Source organism: Chiloscyllium punctatum, chromosome 35 (assembly GCF_047496795.1).
Source record: "Chiloscyllium punctatum isolate Juve2018m chromosome 35, sChiPun1.3, whole genome shotgun sequence".
Classification (NCBI taxonomy): Eukaryota; Metazoa; Chordata; class Chondrichthyes; order Orectolobiformes; family Hemiscylliidae; genus Chiloscyllium; species Chiloscyllium punctatum.
In genome coordinates, this window is record NC_092773.1 from 19,198,829 (window position 1) to 19,214,212 (window position 15,384).

Sequence of the window (15,384 nt, forward strand, 5' to 3'; positions counted from 1 at the left end):
TCACTACATGCCACTGACCAAGTCCAACAGCTGTCTCCTTTAGTCTAGTTAGTAATGGTGGTATGAAGCCATTCTTTCTATGGAAGTCCATATTCAGAGCATATTCTGTGCCCTTGCCATGATCAGTCGTTCCTCTGACTGGTGTGCAACACGAAGGAGTAGTGGTTCATCAGCCGAGAGGAGGTAGGACCATGGTAACCAGCAATAGGCTTTCTTGCCCATGTTTAACCTAAAGCCATGAGACTTCATGGGGGTCTGGAGTCAGTGTTGAGGACTCTCATGGTACTCCCTTCCAACTGTATATCATAGTGCCGCCCCCTCAGCTGGGTCCGTCCTGCTGGTGGACCAAGACATATCCAGGGATGGTGGTCGTGATGTCTAGGACATTGTCTGAAGGGTATAATTCCATGAGTTGGGCTGTTGCTCGACTTGTCTGTGAGACGGCTGTCCCAATTTGGATGCTCTTCCCCAGATATTGGGAGAAAATATTTGGAGAGTCAACACGGCATTTTTTGTTGGCATCGTTGCCGTTTCTTTTCGTCAGTGTCAGGGATTACTTCACTATCATTCCACTTTTCCTTTCTCGGTGATGTAACTGAGTGACTAACTGGGTCGCAAGAAGTACTGCAGACGCTGGAAGTCAGAGTCAATAAGTGTGAAGCTGGAAAAACACAGCCGGTCAGACAGCATCCGAGGAGCAGGCAAGTCAACATTTCAGAGTCCTATTGAAGGGTTACACCTGAAACGTTGACTTGCCTGCTCCTCAAATACTGTCTGACCTACTGTGTATTTCCAGCTTCACATCGATTGACTCTGACTTTGTGACCCATTTCAGAGGGCAAGTAAGGAGAGTCAAGCACATTGTTGTGAGTTTGGAATCAAATAGACCTGAGGTAAAGACAGCTGACCTCTTCCATTAAGGGCATTACAAAAACACCAGAGTGAACCATGAATTGAACAAAGATGGACTTTATCTCTATGCTTTTTTGCACATGATTTATAGGCGCTGGAGTATGGCAATTTGAACACTTTTCACTGCATTTTTTGTAAAAATATAAATGACAATAAATTATGATTCTGCTCTTTTCTAGCTAGGTTTTCCGATAATTGACAACGATTTCATGGTCATGATTAGAGTTTTAATTCCAGATTTTTATTGGATTCGAAGTCCACTATATGACATGGGTTCTGAAAGCACTATCTGGTTCTGTGGATAGCCAATTTAGCAACAATTCCACAAGGTCATGACCCTACCCAGTGTTCCCACTTTACTCCCAAACCCCAATTGACTTTGGAAATTCCTCTGCCATTGTTGGCCCCAGCCCTCCATGTTAAGACGAGAGCTCTTGTAGCCTGCTTTAATCCCACCTTTTTGGAACTCCCTGTCCACTGTTATTGTTTGTGAAGCCCCACCCTCTTCATTGTCTTCAGAATTGATTTGTCTGTTTCCCCAAGGATTCCATGGGCTCCTTGTGATGTGCCCAGGGCTATTCTTCCCCAAACCCCAGGACCGTAGGAAGGATTTTGTGAAACTTGAAAGGGTTCAGAAAACATTTACAGGGTTGTTGCCAGGGTTGGAAGGTTTGAGCTGCAGGGAGAGGCTGAATATGCCGGGGCCGTTTTCCCTGGAGTGTCAGAGGACGTGGGGGGAACCTGCGAGAGGTTTGTAAAATCATGAGGGGCATGGATTGGGTGAATAGTCAAGATCTTTTCCCAGAGGTAAGGGATTCCAAAACTAGAGGGCATAGGTTTAAAGTGTGAGAGGAAAGATTGAAAAGGGACCTTAGGGGCAAAAGGTAGTTTGTGTATGGAATGAGCTGTTAGAGGAAGTGGTGGAGGGTGGTACAATTACAACATTTAAAAGGCATCTGACTGGGTATATAAATAGGAAAGGGTTTAGAGGGATATGGAACAAGTGCTGGCAAATGAGACTAGATTAATGTAGGATATCTGGTCAGAATGGACGTGTTGGTCCAAAGGGTCTGTTTCCATGCTGTACATCTCTATGACTCTATGACTGAGCATGACCCATCTCCAGCACTGACCTAGCAGGAAAGCCCCTCCGAAGTATGGCCCAGCCTCTGTGTTGGTGTCTCCGCAGCACCATGACCTTCATACCTCTAATGGCCAGATTGGTCCCACTTGACCTGGCGAATTGACTGTGGCCCAATCCCTGGACTCTTCTTCCTCTGTTCTTTTTGAAGGATGGAGCATCTGATTGACTGTGGCCAACTCCATGGACTGGAATCAGACAGAGTTGTTGACAATGATGGTACTGCTTGAAGAGCCTTGTCCATCTGACCCCACTAAAGACCGCTCGCTCCCTATTGACTTTTAAATATTGCCATTGGCTTGTCGCCCATGCAGAATGTTTACGATGTAAACTGATGACAGATATTACTGGTGTCACACTGAAGTAGCATACAGCCACACAGTCCATCCCCTCAATTATTCAGTGCTCCCTGCTATGGCAAGCTGCCTGCGCTCCCTCTGACCAATCTGGCAACCCGTAGCTGAGCACTGAAATGCAGTGTGATCTTTACAGAGCTTGCAAAGTCCCATAAGTCAACAAGTGTACACTAAAAAAGGGGACAGTCTCCAAGTCAGTGGCAAAGTGAAAGAGCACAAAGGAAGCAAGCCAAGAGCCACGTGACACCTTCCGCACAGATGCACAAAATGCAAATGTGGCCTTGCGTGAGAAAGATACTGAGCAAAAGCACGAAGCTGTCCCTGCACTCTGCAGTGTGGAGGCTGTAAACTCGAGTAATGAGAACAGGAATGGTTCTTACCATTGATGAAATGTGGAGGTGGAATAGTATACATGTAGCATATATAGAGACATTGCTGGAAAGAAACACTCAGATAATGGCAAGGATGAGTAAGCTGCAGTTGCCAAGACCCCACTGTGATGCCAGGAACGTGCAGTGTCTAGTTTCAAGGGAATGAAAAGAGTATTGGAAGTGGCGAAGAAATAAGGTGAGTTAACGTTATTATAAGGTGCATATGCGTGAAACAAGGTAGCTGCTACTTCTTGATGAGAATCTGAAATTGCCATTTCAGGTTTAAGGGAAAAATCACAAATGTTATTTCTTAAAAATCACACAACACCAGGTTATAGGCCAACAGGTTTCTTTGGAAGCACTAGCTTTCAGAGCACTGCTCCTTCATCAGGTGGTTGTGGAGTGTAAGATCAAAAGACTTCACAACTTCACAACCACCTGATGAAGGAGCAGCGCTCCGAAAGCTAGTGCTTCCAAATAAACCTTTTGGACTATAACCTGGTGTGGTGTGATTTTTAACTTTGTCCACCCGAGTCCAACACCGGCATCTCCAAATCATGTTTTTTCTTGTCATCAAAGTTTTCTTTTAATATGGTGTTTTCCCAACTTGCTGACCACCGCTCACCAGCGAGAGTGGAATTGTGCCAGTTGTGTTAGAATATGGTGATAAGGTGTACTGTAGAATAAAATGTTCTTGTAATTCGCAACCCTAGATATATTTATAGACAAGCAAAGTTCCATTTTCATTGGTTCTGGGAATTCTTTTTCTTTATTCAGGGGATGTAAGCATTGCTGAGAGCTTTGGAAAGGTATTTATGAACTCTCCTTCTTGAACCGCTGTAGAAGATGCAAACTCAGGGGTGGGGTTTCGGAGTTCTGGGAGTGGGTTTTAGTCGGCTCAAATTTGCTACTGGGAACAGTCCAGAAGGGGCAGAATGATTTCCCCAGAGCTGACAACATTCACAGGATCACAGGAAGTATGACATCTCAAATGAGGCTCTTCAGTGAATTGTGTCTGCACCAACTCTCCAAATGAACGTCTTAACTGAGTGGTATCCTCCTGTTTTTTTCACTTCAGCCTTTATTTCTATTTGAATAGTTATCCAATACCCTCTTGAATATCCCGAACTATCTCTAAGACAATTTCCCCTGCATTCTGGACCCAAACCACTTGTGTGAAAATATCATTTCTTGCATGATTTGCTTCTTTTGCAAATCAGTTTAAATCTGTCCCCTCCTGTTCTTTAACAAATGGCAACAGATTCTCCTCATATGTTCGAACCACTCCCCTCATAATTTTGAAACCTTCTGGCAGACCTCCTCTCAGTCTCCTTCCCCAAGGAGAACAGTCCCAACCTCTCCAATCCAACTCGTAACTGAAGTCTCTCATCCCACGAACCATATTTGTAAATCACTTCTGAAGCCTCTCCAATGCTTCCACATCCTTCCTATAGTGCATTACCAGGAAGTGTACATAATACTCCCAACTGAGGTCTGTACTGCCATCTTCTACAAGTTCAACATCACCACCTTGCTCTTGTATCTTATGCCCCTGTTAATAAAGCCCAAGAGAATACATACTTTATTAACTGCCCTCCACTTGCCCTGCCACCTTCAGTGATTTATGCACAGAACACCCAGACTCTTCCGCACCCCTTTCGAATTGTACTCCTTATTTAAATTGTCTGTCCAAGTCCTTGCTTCTAAAGTGCATCATCTCACACTCGTCTCATTGAACTTCATCTGCCATGTCTCTGCCCACTCCATCAACCTGCCGATGTCCTTTTCAAATCCTATTCTATCCTCCTCAAAGTTTCACATCAGCCACAAACAAATAACAGTCAATTAAACAGGGTTTCCTCTTTAGAGATACATGTGGCTTTAGGTCATCAACCCATCTTTTACATGTGACCAGGATTTCAATCCCTAATAATTGTTTCTAGAAGTTTCCCCATCACTGACATTGAATTGATTCATCTGTAGTTACTGGGCTTATCCTTACAACCATTTTAGACAAGAACATAATGTCGTTAATTCTCGGCACGGTGTCTCAGTGGTTAGCACTGCTGCCTCACAGCACCAGGGACCTGGGTTCGATTCCAGTCTGTGTGGAGTTTGCACATTCTCCCTGTGTCTGCGTGGGTTTCCTCCCACAGTCCAAAGACATGCAGGCCAGGTGAATTGGCCATACTGAGTGACCAAGTCAGGGGTAAATGTAGGCTAGGTGAATGGGTCTGGGTGGATTACACTTCAGAGGGTTGATGTGGACTAGTTGGGCACACTGAAGGGAATCTAATCTAATCGAATTCTCCAATCTTCTGGAAACTTCCCTGAGTCTGAGGAAGACTGAGATATTGCCAGTGCACTTGGTATTTCCACTCTGACTTCCTTCAATATTCTTGGATGCATCTCATTTAGTCTCAAAATAAAGTGCCAACAGTCTATCCACCAGTTCTCCCTTGTTAATTTTCAGCCTTTCTCCTCCTCAGTCACAATGGCCTGAGTACCATTAAAATAAATGCAAAGTATTCATTTAATACCTCAGCCATGCCTCTTACCTTCATGTCTAAACCCTCTTTTTGGTCCCTGCTTGGTTCCGTTTCTCCTTTTTACAACTCCACTGTTTGTAAGCCTCCAAAATTCTTTGGAATTCCCCCTTCATGTTTGCTTGCAGTCTTTTCACAGAATTCCTCTTTCCGTGCAGTTCCAATGCCTCTGTGATGTCAGGCGTGCAGGCCGCTGGATCATCAGGTTTTAGAAGCGTCCCTTCAACGCAGCTGAATTGTGCCTCTGTGACTCCTGGGTAAGTATTTGCCACTATTTCAAGCCTCCTGTTCCAAGCTGCTCCCTTGCAGGTATGATGCTCCCCTGACTCCTGCTTTGATTGCGACCAAACTTTCTCGCTCCTTCTTTTCATATATTTTTGTACTATTCAATATCTTTTTATATCTACTCCATGACTGTGAGACTTGCAGTACCCTCTTCCTGGTGGAATTTTAATGCAAGCAACTCCAAAGCACCTCAGCCGAGCTCCTCAGAAGATGTTTTTTTTTGGTGACTAATCAACCCCATCTCTTGACTACCATTTCAGCATTTAGATGTTTCTAAAAATAAGTATGGGTTCCCTTTTTGGTTACCCACCACTCTGTACATGCTTTCTTTGCTCCTCTTAATTTCTTTCGGAGTATTTTCTTCCCTGCACTTTCATATTCAACTTGACTCTTCACTGAATTATAAGCGCAACACTATATCGTACCCTTTCTGCGCTGTTTCATTTTCATGTCTCTGCCTGAAAAATTGGACTGTGCAATCTCTATTTTTTGATGCACCATATCCTATGAATACTCAAAAATGATGCCTGAGATATGTTCCTGTACTTTCAGAAGATGCCACCTTGGTAAAGACTTAATGACTGCAACATTTTAACACCAATGTATGGCGCAGATTTGATGCCAGCACTGCATTTTTTAAAATCCTATGTTTCCACCTAAACCCTTAACGTTGTGCTGCTGAATAATTAAATGATTTGGAAAGGCCCTTCCTCCTACCAGCACAACTGTAAGAGATCATGAACTACTTACAGGTTACTTGTTGTATTATTCCTTGTGGGTGCTGGTGTAACTGTATCCATTGGCATTATAAAGCAATGGCCAGTGTGTGACGTTGCACTCCAGTGAACTGGTACTTGTGCTGTCCTTTCCTCCCCCCCCTTTGCACGCTCGTGTCCATTGTCTGGGAAGTGTGTCAGTGAGCGTTTTTTTCTAATATGTTTGAATGATGTGGCTGTCACGATTGAGTAGCTGCCATTTGATGAGAACTGAGAGTACGTGGCGTTACATGCGAGGTAAACATGTGAGACGTGGGATTGGTTGAGGGGGTACCAACAGAGAGAAGGTTTCGGTTGAAGGGTACTGAGGTTACCAATGAGCTTTGTTCTGTATGTATCCGTGTTCTCAGAGCAATTCCTGGCTTTTGCTATGACGACTTCCCTCTGCTTCTCAATGATGTGCCTGGAAAATCATTTGTCTCTACCGTCTGAATATATTACATCTCTCCTACTTTCCATTTCTTGGACCAAGGCCTTCTGGACAGTATCTGAGGATACTGTCTCCCTCTATTTCTCATGTCTTCAGCCATTGCCCAAACTTCCATGATTCTGACCATACCTTGCAGCCATACAGCAACTTTTGCTCTCCAGTGTCTGGTTTGCACCTCGGCATTTCCGACTGTGTGTTCAGCCCACCTTATAAGTTGGTTCTTATATTTCTTCTGACAGTTATTTACTTTCAATGAAGGAACCTTAATAGCAAAATAATTCAAAGGAAATATTATTGTCAAGGTATTATTGAAAAATGGATCCGCAACTTCATGGTCTTTATCACGAAATGTGAATGGTTTGTACTGGAAGAATAACCTTATGTTCAGGGATTAAATGGTTTTGATCTGAATGAATGAATGAGTAGATGTGAGATTTGATTCTCGAGTTTTGAGAACTGCTGATAACTATTACTGATAATCGGATTCAGTGGAGAGAGGAAACGTTTCGATGTTCTGAAAGAGCTACCGGTTGGTTAATGTGTGAATAAATTCATTCGTTAAAAAAATGACAGGAATTGCATTATGGTCCAAAGTGTTTCTTTGGTCAAATGTGTGTAACTGTGACAAGTTCAACACTTGTATGTGGACATTTAGCTGTATATTTGTTCTTAACTGTAAGTTTTGTCAAGTTTTATTTGAACTTTAGCTTAGAAAATAATTGCAGATGAGCGAATTCAACTTGCTCAACTTTCCTTCCAGCGACATCAGTTCTGGTCACCTGACTGACCAGTGAACAAAACTCTTTTGTTTCTACAGTTCTGACAAAGGGGCACTGGACTTGAAAGATTAACTTTGTTCTTCTCTCCATAGATGCTGCCAGACCTGCTGAGTTTCTGCAGTATTTTCAGTCTTTGTGTTGCTTCCACATTCCTGGTATTAGTGACAATTATTGTGACACATATTTGCTGATATCATTCCTGGAGTTCTATCTTGCATGACGTAGGCGTGTTTTCCTGTGCAGCAGTTTAACATACCAATATTACAGGCTCATCATTCCAAAGGTCATAAGCTCATAAAATTTAGAAGCAATTTGGCCCATTAAATCTGTTCCACAATTCAATGAGATCATGGCTGACCTGATAGTCTTCAACTCCATTTTCCTGACCTTAGCCCCATCAACCTCGATTCCCTTACGAGTTTAAAGTCTTGTTGATCTCAGTCCTGATCCAGTCTCAGCCACGTCCCACTTCAACTAATTCCACAGATTCGCGACTTTCTAAAAGACGGCATTCCTCCTCATTTCTGTCTTAAATGGGTGATCCCCATACTCTGAGATGATGTCCTCTGGTCCTAGAATCTCCCATAATGGGAAACAAACTTTCGACAACTACTCTATCAAGCCCCCAAAGAATTTTATATGTTTAAGTAAGGTCATATCTCAGTCTTCTGAACTCCAATCAGTTCAGGTCCAATCTACTCAAAACCACCTGACAGAAAAATCCCTTAATACCTGGAATCAACCTTGTGAACCTTCTGTGAACTGCCTCCAGTGTCAGAATATGTTTCCTTCATTCGGGGACCAAAACTGTTCACAGTATCCCAATCTGATGAGTCCCATATCTCACTTTATTTTTAAGCTCTATTTTCTTCAAAATAAAGGCCAACAATCCACTTGCCTCCCCAATTAACTGCTGAACTGTGATGCTAGCTTTTTGTGATTCAGAAAGCAAAGCTGCGATCTTGTGATTCCGATTTTGGTTCCTCTAGGTCAGTCACCTTATCAGGCTCCAGTATCAGTGTCGTCACAATAATCAGTCTTCTGAAAGTCTCAAAGCACCTTTCAGCACTACACTCAAGGAATAAACATTTCCCTTGTGTATTGGTGCCTTAGTAGGGCACAATTAAGGTGCATTTTAACCTGAGCACTGTCGCTTCAGCTCTTCAACCTTGAACTTGTCTTCTGTTAATTCATCAATATAACTCAGCAGTGTTTTAGTTTTATTGATTGCTATTTTGAGACAACTCGATGCACTTAAATGTGTTTTCATCTTTCCTTCAAAGTGGAATTCTCCAGTCCAGGCAACATGCTCGTCAATCTCTTTGAGCTATTTTACTGTCATTGATCTGAGTATAGGGGAAACTGGAGCCAGTGGTTGAGTTCTTGATACAAATTCCACCGCCACGCTCCCTGGGTGGCGTAATTTCTTCTTCCTTCATAAACTTAAACTCATCCAAAACTTGCCTTTATTGGTCAGTGCATTGACTATAGGAGTTGGGAGGTCATGTTGCAGTTGTAAAGGACATTGGTGAGGCCACTTTTGGAATACTGATGGACAACCGCACCTCATCCACAATAACGGTGAACACTGGAGCCTCCCAAGGGTTCCTTCTCAGCCCCTTCTGTCCTTCCTGTACACCCACAACTGTGTTGCTAAGTTTTGAACAAATGCCATCGACAAACACGCTGATGGCACCACCATGGTAGGATGGATATCTAACAATGACTCGTCAGATTACAGAAGAGAGACAGAGGGCTCGGTGACATGGTGCAATGATAACAACTTCTCTCTCAATATCAGCAAAACGAAAGAACAGATCATTGACTTCAGAAAGAAAGGAGGAGAACACATCCCCCATGTACACCAACGGAACGGAGTTTAAGAGGGAAAGCATCAAGGTGTGACGATAATCAACAACCTGTCCCAGACTTCTCACGTAGATGCAACGCTCAAGAAAGTACAACAACGCTTCTTCTTCCTCAGCTGAGGAAACTTGCCATATCCATAAGGACCCTCACCAACTTTTATAGATACACCATACAAAACAGAATATCAAGGTCCAGTTTGGTCCATTCAGCAACTGCTCTGCCCAGGACTCGACAAAAATGCAGAGGATTGTGTGCACAGCCAGATCATCATGTAAGCCAACCTCTCATCTATGGACTTCATTTACACCTCTTATTGCTGTAGAAAGGCTGCCAACATCATCAAAGATGCACCCTAATCTGGGTAATGCTCTCCTACAACCTCTTCCATGGGGCAGAAGATACAGAAGCTTGAACACATGCACCAGTAGTTTCAAGAACAGCTTCTTCTCTGCTGTTATTAGACTGATGAATGGACTCTCTAACTTCAAATAATGTTGATCTTGTTACTTTGATCTTGCTTCATGCACCTCCTTTGCAGTGTGAACTGCATGCCTCACTCTGACCAAGTTATCTTCACCCTGTGATCTCTATGTCCTTGTTGTTGTTATGAAGTTGAAGATGTATACTGTACCTTTAAGAGAGAGTGAATGCTGTTATGAACTGAGAGCTTACAAGCACCTGTGTGATATGTCTAGATAGCAATCTCAGAATGGATGAGAAAATTGAAATATGTAACATTTGGCTGTGAAATGTATGCTTGAGGTTTGGTTGCTATCTTAACAATTTGAATTTAACCAGTTTAAAATATGCCCCATGATACTAAAACCCAATTGACTTTGAATTTATTGTTTTGGCAACATCAAACCAATGAGAACGATCCAATGTTGGGAATGTGAAAATGTGGGTATTTTGAAAATTGGAGACAGAGCAACTACCAGAAAGGTAGAAACAAGAAATTAGGAAACACTGTCTATCAAGGCTACCCTTTCATATGAAACATGTTCGCAGTAAAAAGAAAGAAGACGACGCTGGGAGATCTTCAGCTGGAAGAGGGAAGTCACAGAAGAGGACAGCAGCTGTGTGGTTTCGCAATTAAGTTGATGTAATTTTAATGTGTCATATTGGAACAGCATATTGTTATAGAGTTATAGCAGTTAATCAACAGTTAAGAGAAAGGGGGGCTTTGAGTTGTGAATAATTGGTGTCTAATGTTCACTTTTAGAGTTAAAAAATAAATTGATGTTACTTTCATGACATCGTGGAACTTGGGAGTTCTCTGTCACTCATACTTTAACAGATCACAAGGCGGGGTGAGCTTTTCTGGGTGTTTGGTTTAATTAACAGGAAGATTCACCACCGTGTCATAACACGATGGTCTGCTTATACTGCTCACAAACAAAGCTTTTCACTGTATGTAGGTATACATGACAATAAATCAAATAAAAAAGTACTGTATTCAGTTCTGATCTCCTTGCTATAGGGAGGATGTTGTGAAACTTGAAAGGGTTCAGAAAATATTTCCAAGGATGTTGCCAGTGTTGGAGGATTTGAGCTATAGGGAGAAGCTGAACAGGCTGAGGCTGTTTTCCCTGGAGTGTCGGAGGCTGAAGGGTGACTGTATGAAAATTGATAAAATTATGAGGGGTGTAGATAGGGTGAATAGCTAAGGTCTTTTCCCCCAGGGTTGCAGAATCCAAAACTAAAGGGCATAGGTTGAAGGTGAGAGGGGAAAGATTTAAAAGGGACCCAAGGGGCAACTTTTTCGCGTAGAGGGTGGTGCATGTGTGGAATGAGCTGCTAGAGGAAGTGATGGAGGCTGGTACAATTCCCTTTAAAAGGCATCTGGATGTGTATATGAATAGGAAGGGTTTGCAGGGATGTGGGCCAAGTGCTGGCAAATGGGACGAGATAAGTTTATTCAGTATATCTGGTCAGCATGGATGAGTTGGACTGAAGGGTCTGTTTCCAGCTCCATGACTCAATAAAACTGCTGCCTGTGTTTCAAACATCTTCTTTTATGTACGTTTTCATGTTTAGGGGTATCGCTTTTGGGTTGAGGGTGGAAAATTTTACATTTAATCGAAATAAAAACACCTGATTTGAGAAGCTGGTAAGCAAACCTAGAATCATTGCAAATCTTGTTTACAAGATAGCTGAAATATGATGTTCACATTGGTTCTACCTGTTCTAATTCTGAAGCTTATATGAGGCCATATTTGGAAACGTCAGAACAAAGAACAAAGAAAGTTTACAGCCCAGGAACAGGCCCTTTGACCCTCCAAGCCTGAGCCAATCCAAATCCACTGTCTAAACCTATCACCCAATTCCTCAGGATCTCTATCCCTCTGCTCACCACCTTCTCATGCAATTGTCCAAGCCACCTTAAATTAATCTACTGTGCCTGACCTGACTACCACTGCAGGCAATGCATTCCAGGCACCTATTACCCTCTGTGTAATGTACTTTCCGCGTGCATCCCCCTTAAACTTTTCACCTCTCACCTTGAACGCGTGACCTCCCGTTATTGAATCCCTAGAACAGTGAACTATGGGTGACCTTCCAGAGATGGAGCTCTATACTTGTTTCAATAATGGATTTAAATTAATACCTATGATTTCCCAGAACAAAGTGAATTTGGGGCAACGTGTGAAGTTATTTTAAATTTCTTTCTGGAATATCGTGAGTGGGCCATGCTACTGTGGGCACAGATAAAAGGGAGGGTTTTCTTTTCCGTTTTTAAGTTTTGTCTGTGCGATTTCTCACGGAAAACTTGGCTTTGACCAAAAAGCGAAAAGACGTGTGAGCAGAAGTCAGCTGTTTGGCCAATTGACTCTGCTCCACTATTCAACAAGATCAGGACTGATCATCTTCAACTCCACTTTCCTGCCTTTTGCCCATAACCCTCGACTCTGCCGCTGATTCAAACTCTGTCGAGATCAGCCTTAAATGCATAGAATGAACTAACCTCGACTGTTCTCTGCAGTAAAGAATTCATCAGATTCACAACACTCTGAGGAAAGAAATTCTTCCTCAGTTCTGTCTTCAATGGGCAACCCTTTAACATGAGATTGCCCTACACTCTCCTAAAAGGAGAAACCACCATTTTTACATCTCCTGTGTCGAGCTTCCGAAGAACCTTATATGTTTCAAGGAAGTTGCCTCTCATTCTTCTCAACTCCAAGTACAAGTTCAACCTCCTCGACCTCTCCTCAACAAACAATCCCTCCATCCCTGATAACAGCCGAATGAACCCTGTCTGTTCTGCCTCCAGCGCAGTGTATCTTTCCTTAGATAAGAAATCCAAAATTGATAACAGTATTTTATCAAAACCTCACTACTTTTATTCTTTATTCCCTTTGAAATAAAGATAGTGCCTGAATTTGGATGCATTCTTTTTGTGATTCACGTACAAGAACTCTCAAATCCCTCTGTGCTACAGTTTTCTGCAGTCGTTCTCCATTTAAATAACAGTCAGTTGATCTATTCTTCTTGTCAATGTGCATAACCTCACATTTTCCCACAAGATATTCTATCTGACAATTTTCATCCACTTACTCAACCTATCTGTATCACTTTGCAGACTCTCTGTGCCATCTTCAGCACTTACCTTCTCACCTATTTTTATGTCATCTGCAAACTTGGATATTCATTTTCCTCATTCAAGTCATTAATATCCATTGTAAATAATTGTGGCCTGAGCACTGGTCCCTGGGTCACTCCATGAGTCACATGTTGCCATCCTGATGATGCCCCCATTGTCACAACTTTCTGTCTTTCGCCAACCTGCTGTCTGTGCTGTTCGGCTCGCTCCAACACATTGGCCCTTATTAAATAACATTATGTGTGGTACCTTTTCAAACATCTTTTCGAAACACAAAGATGCTACATCTGCTCATTGCCTTTTATCTAGCCTGCTTGTTATCTTCTCAAAGCACTCTAATAATATTTCAGACATAACTTCCCCTGCATGAAGAAATGTTGACTGTGATTAAACATACATCTATAGAGTCAGCCTGGCAGCAGATTTGAGACAGGCAGAGGGATAATTTGCACAGAGCTGTCGCAGAGTGGTGGATTGAGGCTAGAGGTTAACTGAAACCTAAAGTTTTTCTGACTTGGATCAATAATGCAGTTGGTCGCTGTCTGAGACGAGGAAGCCCACAAACACGGGATGTTGCTGGAGATTTCGAGAGTCCATCTCGGTGGATTCTGCTGGAAGGATCCTGTGAAATTTCATCCCTTGTAGAATGGTGGGAAAACTCAGAAGAATCCAAAAGAAATTTTTGAGAGCTGGCACATACCTTGGTTTGGTTCAGGGACCAGTGAAGATTCACAAAGCTATGGGGGAAGCTCTCGGACAGAAATAAGATTAGAATAGGAAGTGGTGTGTTGAGATTTTTGAGTTTACACTGCAAGGATTGTTGAATTTGGCAGTGTCGGTTTTGTTGAACTCATGTATAGTGCAGATTTTTTGTTTGAAATATGACATCTTGGGCTTAATTATTTCAAATAAAAGTTGGGGGTTAGAGTTTCATTTTAAAGTTACTGGTCCCTACCAAGATTGCAACAGCTGTATCTTAACTCACACCTTGTCCTGTTCATTCAGCTCGATACAATAGAGCTGTTATTTTATTCATTGACCGACAGTTACTCCAGCCTCGAATTTGAAAGCATCATCCTAATTTTCAAATTCTTTGAAGGCCTCATCCCTTCCTATTTCTGTAACCTCTTCCAATCCCACAATCTTCTTGGGTCTCAGCACACACTCAATTCTAATTGTCATTGTTACACCTCTCAAGCTCTCTCATCCCTTCAAATGCTCCTTCGAACCTACCTCTTTCGCCAAACGTTCACTTATCTGTGCTCGTATGTGCATATTAGGCTCAATTTTAGGCTCCAACTTTATGTTATGACACACCTGTCCACTGCCATTTCGCTATGTGGAAAATCTGTCATAAATTCAGGTTATTGCTGAGTCCGGAATTTGTCACTCCTCAACCGAGTGTGGCATCCATGTCAAGATTGCAAATTTGGGAATTGTTAACTCTTGATATCACTGAACTCTGCCAACACTGTGATCATGAAGGAAAAGTCTATAAATTGGAATTGCGAACAGATTCAGAGAGGAGCAGTTTCACTGAATAGAACTTACAATTGTCCTTAAGATTTTTAAAAATCAAATCAGCTTTAGGTCAGAGATTCACAACCTCAAAAGATCTTTCTGGAAAATTGAACCATGGGCATTGTGACAATGAAGGAGAACGTGCCAACCTCATGGTAGGCTGGAATCGTGGTATTAGTACTGCACTGAAACAGAGGCTCAAATTCAGGGCTCTTTCAGTGCAAGGGGCCAAGGTGTTGGAACACCTTTGAAGCAGAAAGGGTAAAGGTCAGAGCCATTGAATCACAAAGCTTTGACAATAACTGTAATCTTAAACTCATAATCGATTTGAAAGAGAAACTCCACATTTTAAAAGGACCTCAAAGTACTGGAATCCACTAAAAAAAGAACTGCTACCATGACTTTGATGACATGAATATCAAAAAGGCAAAGATGTTGCGATTCACGAGGATTGAAGAATGAATCATCTTGATTTTATCATGAATGGAATTTTGTCCGCGTTCAACAAAAGTGATTTTTTTGTGAAATACACCAGTTGTCTTATAAGTGAAATATGATATTCACTCATTGGCAATCCTTAAAATAATGAAGTTTGAAACACTAAAACAAGATAAATCACAAAACGAGCATTGTTCCTGGACTGCGTGCCATCGTTGCACAATCTGACCAAAGTGCGGTTGGATTCTGTTGACAAACTGTCAGGAGGTAAGCTGGAGAAAGGGAAGACATGGTCACTTAGGACTGGCTGGGGCAGTGAGCCCGAAAACTCCCCCCCCCCCCCTGCTCACTTGTCGGGA

The 15,384-nt window shown here is 42.3% G+C and overlaps 1 long non-coding RNA gene across 1 annotated transcript in view; it reads left to right on the forward strand.

Moving 5' to 3' along the window:
* LOC140459732 (uncharacterized) overlaps positions 1-10,770 on the forward strand; it is a 170,669-nt gene extending 159,899 nt beyond the window's left edge. Inside the window, exon 3 of the long non-coding RNA XR_011953856.1 lies at positions 8,880-10,770. This is a non-coding gene — a long non-coding RNA (uncharacterized lncRNA). The remainder of the gene's footprint in view (positions 1-8,879) is intronic.
* The last annotated feature ends 4,614 nt before the right edge of the window (positions 10,771-15,384 follow it).